The 8,496-nt window shown below is 41.1% G+C and overlaps 1 long non-coding RNA gene across 1 annotated transcript in view; it reads left to right on the top strand.

Annotated features, from left to right (window-relative positions):
• The first annotated feature begins 1,344 nt into the window (after window positions 1-1,344).
• The window catches only part of LOC125935638 (uncharacterized), a 25,612-nt gene continuing 18,460 nt past the window's right edge, over window positions 1,345-8,496 (top strand). Inside the window, exons 1-2 of the long non-coding RNA XR_007461724.1 lie at window positions 1,345-1,506; window positions 2,774-2,852. This is a non-coding gene — a long non-coding RNA (uncharacterized LOC125935638). The remainder of the gene's footprint in view (window positions 1,507-2,773; window positions 2,853-8,496) is intronic.

Here is an 8,496-nt window from a genome sequence, read left to right as displayed (position 1 = left end):
AGAGCTGTCCCGACCCTCCCCTGCAATTTCAATTGTAATTTTATAATCTTGGGTAGTTCATCTTTCCTCAGGGTCTCAAATTAATCTTTGGTAGAAGTAGAGATGTTAAGGTTTTATTCTTTTGGATACATAGACTCTGATGCACTGGAATTTATGTGATTCTATAAAGCTCTTTGGTGAGGGAGGACTCAGGTCCTTTTTTTTTTTTTGTCCACTAGCATCTGACAAAAGGGTATTTTGCCCTCTACTCAGCACCCAACCCCGTGCCTGGCACATAGTAAGGGCTTAATAAACAATTGTTGGATAAATGGAAGAAATAGTGGAAAGAACAATGGAAGGATGGAAGGATAGAAGGAAGAAAGAAAGAGAGAGAAGAAGGGAGAAAGAAAAGGAGTAGTGAAAGAAGGAAGGAGAGAGAGGAAGGTGTAGGGAGGGAGCAGGGGAGATGGCAAAGTCTAGATCAGACATAGCTCCTGATATGGAGAAGTGCTTACCAGAAACAGGAGAATTGGAACTTTAATACCTAACCTGTGCTAGGGTGAGAGAGAAACAGAGAGAGAGAGAGAGAGAGAGAGACAGAGAGAGAGATGCTCTAACAGTAAATTAGCTATTCAGTTTGGTTCCCTCCCTAGAGGATATTTTCATCAGTTCCTCCCAGGTGCAAAGGGCAAGGCCTCTCTGAGAGTCTGAGCAAAAGGGCTTTGTAAACTGTAAAGCTGAATGCAAATGGTGATTCACTGAGACCACAAGCAAGGGCAAGTCTCCTGAGCAGTCCCAGGAGAGACTCTTTTGCCTTCTTTTTGTCATTTAAGTTCTCAAAATCATCCCCAGCTTAGACTAAATCCACCTCAAATGTCTGTGATTAAAATTTCCACTCTGAAAATCTGAGCAATTTAGGAATTGTAGGAACTGGACCATCTGGAGATAATTTATAAATAACACTTGCATTTCAAATTGCCTCTGTCTTCCCAAAGAGTCCTCTGTCCTGTCAGTGGGACTTCCGCCAAGGCCCAAACTGCTAAATTGGGCCAGTAACACTGAAGTCGCTGGCGGGAGCTTCTTATCTCTGATTTGTCTAAGAATTTGGGACACTTCATTGAAACATTTGTTTTTCCTCATGTGAAATGTAGGCTAAAAGTTATTGGCTATCTTTAGGTTGGGAAAGGTTTTCAGGATTTTAATGCATGTGATTTACTCATTTGACTTTATCTACTGTTAAAAAATTAAAACTCAAATCAAATACTAAATAGAATTCAAAATATCCTGGATATATAGGAAGATTTGGGGGCATTAAAAAATGACAAAGTCCTCTGTTTCTTTTTCACTAAATCCTGTTGACATGAGAGGGAGACATTAATACTATCTTTTTTCCTTCTTTTCTTTCAGGTCAGCACAGCCTTAGCCACTGCAGTGTGTTTCTGAAGAGTCAGTCCAGCTGTGTTAAACTGTACAATGGTGCTTTATGGGGCCAAGGCAGATAGGACCGTGCAGAGTTGATCAGCCTGGGTAATGATCCCTTGTACCATATGTCTGTGGAGTTGTCATATTGGTATTCTCTCACTTCTGCTACCAGGAGCAGTTGAAGTCTTATGCCTGTTCATACCCTGGGATTGTGTTGTGTCTCAGATGTCATTATTTCTCAAGGATAGGCAAAGTTTAAAAATGATCAAGTTCAAAGAGAGCTCTGCAACCTGTGATCGCTGGGATTCCACCCGCTCCCACTCCCCACACCCAAAATACACACATATATCCCTTCCTTGTCCCTAGCTAGGGACTCTGGATTCATACATATGCCTGCAGTTGGGCTTTGTGGACAGGAGGTCTTTACATTGCTTCTCAATCATCTACTAATGGCAAATGACAAAGTTGAGGAGCTCGTATAGGAGAGGGTCATACTGAACGCATTGCGTGAGAAACAATAAATTTATAAAGTAGGGCTCTTCTGGAGTTGGGGTGAAAACTTTTTCATTTGAGTAGTATACTGCATAACACACAGAGATGTGTATTTCAGACCTAAAGATTATGGTATACATGTTGAGAAAACATACACCCATTTCTGAGAACACTGTTTGGCCAGGTAGTTTCATGATGGTTCTCTTCTCTTTTTCTCTCTGGGTCCCACAGAGTCATTCTTTGTGTAGCCTTCACATCTTCCTTTTGTTCCTCTAACATTTTATAGCATTGGTTTTCAAACAGATAAAGAAAGTTCTTTTGGATATGTATCAACATTTCTAGAAGGAAATGTATGTGTACTTTGAAAAAAAGGGTGTTTAATATTATAGGAGAATTTCACAACTTGGGAACCAATGTAAGTCTACTGTTCCTGTGATATAAGCAAACAAAGCAGGTTTATTAATTCTCTTAGTTGTAGGGAATCTGCACAAATGAGCCTTCTAAGGGAGCACCTGATGGGACCAGGGTCTCATCTTGCTAGGTGGGTCATGTCAAGAGTTTGTTGGGTGGTTGAGCATAGCATTTAAAAAAATTTTTTTTAATCTTTATTTTTAAGAGAGAGAGAGACAGAGCCTGAGTAGGGGAGGAACAGAGAGAGAGGGAGACACAGAATCCAAAGCAGGCTCCAGGCTCTGAGCTGTCAGCACAGAGCCCCATGTGGGGCTTGAACTCAAGAACCACGAGATCATGAGTCAGATGCTTAACTGACTGAGCCATCCAGGTGCATTTTTCTTTATAAAAGAGGAAAAGTATTTTTTTTAAGGTTCAAAACACTTCTGGGCGAAAATAATAACAGGAAATGCCTGTATCTCTCTTGTAGGATGAACTGAGACAGGAGTGCCCCTGCTGTGATAGAAGCAGCATATTCAGGGCACATGTTATAAGTCCAGAAGAGAAAGGTAAGTGTTGTGTGTGAAAACAGCTATGGCTTCAATGATATAGGCATTGCTTTCATTACATGAATGCAATTGCCCTAAAAAATGGAAACAGAAAGAGGATTGAGGACAGTGAATCCACAATGGGGCCTCAAAATGGGGGTCCTAGGACCTTCAGAACTGACAGCCATGAGGCTGCAGTATTTTTCCTCAAGAAACATTTATGATACATGTGGGGAGGGATGGGGGAACAGAGGCTGCTTCCTAATCTCCAGTGATGGTGCCCTGGGCTGGGGGTGGGAACAGAGGCCCCACCTGAGCAAGCAAATAACAGATGTCCTTCTTAGAACTCTTAGTAGGGAGAAGCTCTCTGTAGGTGACTTCATGGTGTCAATTCTGCAGGCCTTCTGAACCTACCCAGGCATGCTAGTCCCACAGTGTTCATGAGCAGAGGCTCTGGGGAGCAAAAAGAGTGAGTTGGATAGGAGTGGTGACACAGGAGACAGAATCATAGCAAGGCAGGTCTAACAAGTGAGTTTTGACAGTGAAAGGAGGAGAAAACCCAGTGAGCAGTGCCAAATCCAACAAAAGTCTCCATGTCCTCATAGGTGAAGATGGGAAGGGTGAGGACAACTGGACATAATTTTGGTGGAGAGCTGGAAGGACCTTGTGTTGATGAGAAGATATGACCTCCCTATCAGGCTATGGAGGGATAATAAGCAGGACCAAGGAATACCAAGAGGTAGAAAAGAAGGATAGGCACCACATGACATTAGAGGTCATGCCTGGGCCATCCTGAGGCTTTGCAAGAGAGAAGGATTTTGGAGAATTGCAGTCCAGAGAGTTCCCTTGTGGGTTTTCAGCTCCTAGATTATGGTCTTGAAAGCTGATGACAGGAGCCTAGAGATGGGGCTAAGTACATGGAATGGAGGAGAAACCACAGGGAATCCTAAGACACTGGGGACATGTTGGGCAATGAAAGATGTGACTCACTGGTAAGGAGGTCCAACAAGAAGCATGATCTCCAAAAATTTAGGGTATTGCTAAGGTGGCACAGGGCAATTAGTCCTCTCCATTTTAAGGAAAACTGAGCCATAAATTAGAAATGCAAATAAATATTTTAGAAACCTCTTCCCACTTCCCTTCAATATTGATATTTAATGCAAGGATTGCTCTGACCTCAACTAGACTGTCTACAGACCAAACCAGGCTGTCCCCAGAACTCTGATTCCTTACCAGCAGCCTGGATATGTTATCTAAAAGAGCAACCAGGAAAGAAGGACCCATGAAAATCTAGGCAGGAAGCACCTTCTTCAATTTTATAAAATACAAGATAAAAAGTGACAACAGCCCAGGGAGATGATGTGACAGTAGAAGGAGCAGGAAGAAACAATAATCTCTGGCACAATTCTGGCCACAATGCTAACCAGAATTTTGAGAAAGTCTGGGACAAATGAAGAAGAGAAGCTGGATCACAAATAGTATTTTATTGGGAATCACAATAAATAGGATCTTCCTAAACTCTTACTAACCTAGCTTGGGACATTTGGAAAGTAATTTAATGTCTCGAGACTTGATTTCTTCCTGCATGTGAGAGTTGAAACAGGTGGTCCTTCAGGTCCCCTCTAATCCTGGTATTCTATAAATCTGGGGTTCTGGGTAGTTTACAGACTAGAACACTCTCCCAGATTTTCCAGAGCGAATACTGTACCTCTGATAGGGCTTCAGCCAATTTTGTGATTTTTCCTATTATCCCAGAGAATATCTCCACCTAGAAAATGCTGGGGATGGATCCTTTATACTAGTAAAGAGATTACACCAATTAGTGCTAAGTTTCCCCATAGCCCTGAGTTTACCATGCATTTTACTCTCAGTATGGTCCAAGCCATTCCTACCTCATTCATTTACCAAGAGATACATTTAGTTGGAATGTGGTACTGTTGCAAAGCCAGATGAGCCTACCAGTCATTAAGGAGACCTAAACCCATATACCAACCCCAGTATCTCAAAGAAAGACTGTTGAGTTTTGCTTGGCTTTTCAGTCCAGCAAACAGGTAAAATGTGCTGGGTAGACTTTAACTATTATATGACCCTTATAATTACAGTGCTTTTACTTTGGAGCCCAGGGGAAATGTCACAGGTGCTCCAGCCTGAGCTCTGGGCCACCTGGACCTCCCCTAAGTCATGCCTGGACTCCTGTTCCAAAGCAGAACTGTTTTTACTCTATTCCCAGCAGTGGACTCTGTACCAGGACTTTTGGGGTGCATGTTATCTCCACTGGGAACCCAGTATTTGTTCATTCATGCTCTCTTGGAATACTTACTGTGATGAAGGCACGTTGTGGGTACAATGAAAATTACTCTTTTGGTGTTCCTATAACATTTGTTTATTTGATCCTCTAACTCAGGAGTCAGCAAACCACAGCTCCTGCCCCACATCCAGCCCTCTGCTTGTTTAGAATAGTTTTTACATTCATGAGGTTGAAAAATAAAGTATAATATTTGTTAAATGTGAACCTTTTACTCAATCCAGACTTTATTGTCTATAAATAAAGCTATAGTAGAGCAAAGCTATGTTAGGCAGAATCTAAAATGACCCCCAGTGACAATCCCTCTTGCATAATAATCTCCCCTTGATTGTGGGCAAAACCTGTGAACATAATGAGGTTTCACTGCTGTGATTATGTTACATTATACGGTAGAAGGGATTATTGCAGGTGTAATTAAGGTTACTAATCAATTGACTTTGGCTAGTCAATGGGAAAGTTACTCAGGTGGGTCTAAGGTAATCATATGAGCCCTTTAAAAGTAAAGGGTTCTCCCTGGCTGGGAGAAGAAGAGGAAGTTAGAGAGATGTCCTTTCCCTGGCTTGGAAGAGAACAAACATTCATATTATGAATGGCCTATGAGAGACCTGAGAGAGGCCTCTAAGAACTGAGAATGACTCTCACTGACATGCAGCAAGGAGGCTGGTGTATCGATCCTACAACCCCAAAGAGCTGGATTCTTCCAAACCCTGAGTAAGTTTGGAAGCAAATTCTTACCCAGAGCCTGTAGATGAGAGCTCTTCTGGCCAGCACCTTCTTGTCAGGCTTGTCAGACCCTAAGTAGAGTATTCTAGGCCAATTAGACTTCTGACCTATAGAACTAGAATTAGTAAATAAGTGTTGTTTTAAGACACTAAATTTGTGGTCATTTGCTATGCAGTGATAAAATAATAAAAGAACTATGCTTATTCATGTGCATATCATTTCTGACTGCGTTTGCACTATATTAGCAGAGTTTAGCTGCAACAGAAACCACATGGCCCACAAAACCTGAGATATTTACTAATCTGATCCTGAAAACGTATATCAACCTGTGTTATAATAAAAAAATGTAATCTCACGTGAGATGTATTTGGTCAGTTTTTTGTCTGACCCAAGGCTTTCAAGAAATAGGGCTTACATTTGGAACCACTCAGCAAACATTCCTTTCATTCAACTAAATTAGGCCAAAAAACTAGTAGACACTAGGCTGTCCTGCAGACCCCCTCTCCATTCCAGTTCTTACAAGGTTGGGGAAGGAGACAGAGTGTCCATGTATTTAGAGAGAAAAAAAAATTAGACGAAGGTGTTCTATATTGGAGGTTGTCATTTTCTACATTATGAGTTTCTGTAATGGTTGAATTTATGTAATAAATTTTTATTAAATTAGTAATAATTATAATATTATTTTTAAAGGCTACACTGTGCTTCACTTTGTTCTTTCTTGAGGCAGTGGCCTGGAGAAGATAATGTATGAAAACTCTTGCTTTGTGACTAGAATTCATTCCACCGCTTCTTGATTTTTCTTCTCTTCATGATGTCCCTTTGACCTTAACAGTGGAATAAGTCAGGATAATCCAATTTTTCATTCACTAATATTGGTGATCTAGGAGAGTAATTTTCAACCATTTTAGAATTTGTATCTTCTAACACACACACACACACACACACACACACACACACACAAATGAAAAGATTTGTCATTGTATGTATTTAGCTTTGAATTGAGTTAAAACTCATGTGATTCTGAGGATGGGGAGAAGCTGAAGAGGATGTATTCGTGTCCTAGGGTTGCTGTTACAAATTACCACAAACTAGGAGGCTTAAAAACAGAAATTTATTCTTACAGTTTTGTAGGCCAGACACCTAAAATCAAGGCAGCACTGATTCTTCTACGGGAAGTCTCTCAGGGAAGGTTCTAAGGTTCTTCTAAGCAGTTTCTAAAGGAGAATCCATTCCATGCCTTTATCCTAGCTTCTGGTGGCTGCTGGAAACTCTGAATTCCCATGGCTTTTAGCTGAGTAACTCCAGTTTCTGCCTCTGTCTTCACATGGCCTTCCCCTCTGTTTGTCTGTGTCTCAGATCTCTCTCTGCCTTTATCTTATGAGGACACCTGTCACTGGATTTAGGCCTACCCTAAATCCGGGATGATCTCATCTTGAGATCCTTAACTTAATTACATCTGCAAAGACCCATTTATTTGCCAAAAAGGTCACAGCTGTGGCTATGAGGGTTAGGACTTGGACATTTTTTTTTTTTTTGAAAGCCACAATTCAACCCACTCTAGAGGTATTTAACATGTTCTCAGAGCTTATAGAGAAGACTCTCAATCTCATAAACAGCAATTGAAATCAACAAAGATGTCCTATATGGTAGTGAAAGTTATTTTTTCCCTCATAGAACTTTATGGATACTCAGCGTTTCCCTCTGTTATCCTGTGATTATAGGTTGGACAATTCCTCAGTGACGAGGCATATGAGAGATGGCAAGCCTTCATAGTATCTTATGTGGGTACCCCTTTTTGTCTTTACCTTTTTACCCATCTGGACAAAACCAAAGAATCATGCAACATTAGAAGTGTCAAAAGTCAGAGTAGTTATCCTCAAGTGTTAGATCCAGGATAGAACCCTGTGGAGCCTTTCTGTAAGTGGAAAATTGTTGGTGTTCTCTAGCAGAAGAGGATGGTTCTCTTTGGGAATGAGTCCATGCCCCTTATTGTCCATTTGGCCTTGGGAAAATCTGATGCTGTGATCTGGTTTCTCTCTCTGTAAAGAAGGTATAACAATGCCTTGCTACCTTACCACGGTGTTGTGTGAATTTGCTGACACCCATAAAGCTCCCTGAAAATGAAGAGGCTTACATAAGTCCCTGGTATTATTCGCACAGCAAATGTTTTCCCCTGAGAATAAAGTCATAAATGGTACCATTGTGCAGCCGGTGGAACGTGTTCAAAAGTTTCCGTTCACAACTAGTAGATCAAGTTGTGGGTGGCTGTATGGACTTTCTGTGCTCATGCCAAGCTGCATCCAAAACAGTCTGCACAATGGGCTATCCTGGAATGAAAAGCTGTACTGTAAGAGATGGCAGATCATGGCATCGCATCACATGGGACAGTCCTATGTAGCCAGTGACTTCATATGCACCTTTTCTTTCTTGCACCTCTTCCAGCAGAAAGAAGTAATAGCAGAGACAGTGGCGACATGGCTAACATGGCAGCAATTGAAAGTCAATTCTCTTCTACCACATTGAAAAACTTTACAAGGCTAAGGATGTATGATTGTGAAGGATTATAATTATAACCTACCTTTCTTTCTTTCTTTCTTTCTTTCTTTCTTTCTTTCTTTCTTTCTTTCTTTCTTTCTT

Source organism: Panthera uncia (genome assembly GCF_023721935.1).
Source record: "Panthera uncia isolate 11264 chromosome A1 unlocalized genomic scaffold, Puncia_PCG_1.0 HiC_scaffold_17, whole genome shotgun sequence".
Classification (NCBI taxonomy): domain Eukaryota; kingdom Metazoa; phylum Chordata; class Mammalia; order Carnivora; family Felidae; genus Panthera; species Panthera uncia.
This window is presented reverse-complemented; position numbering and strand designations above follow the sequence as displayed.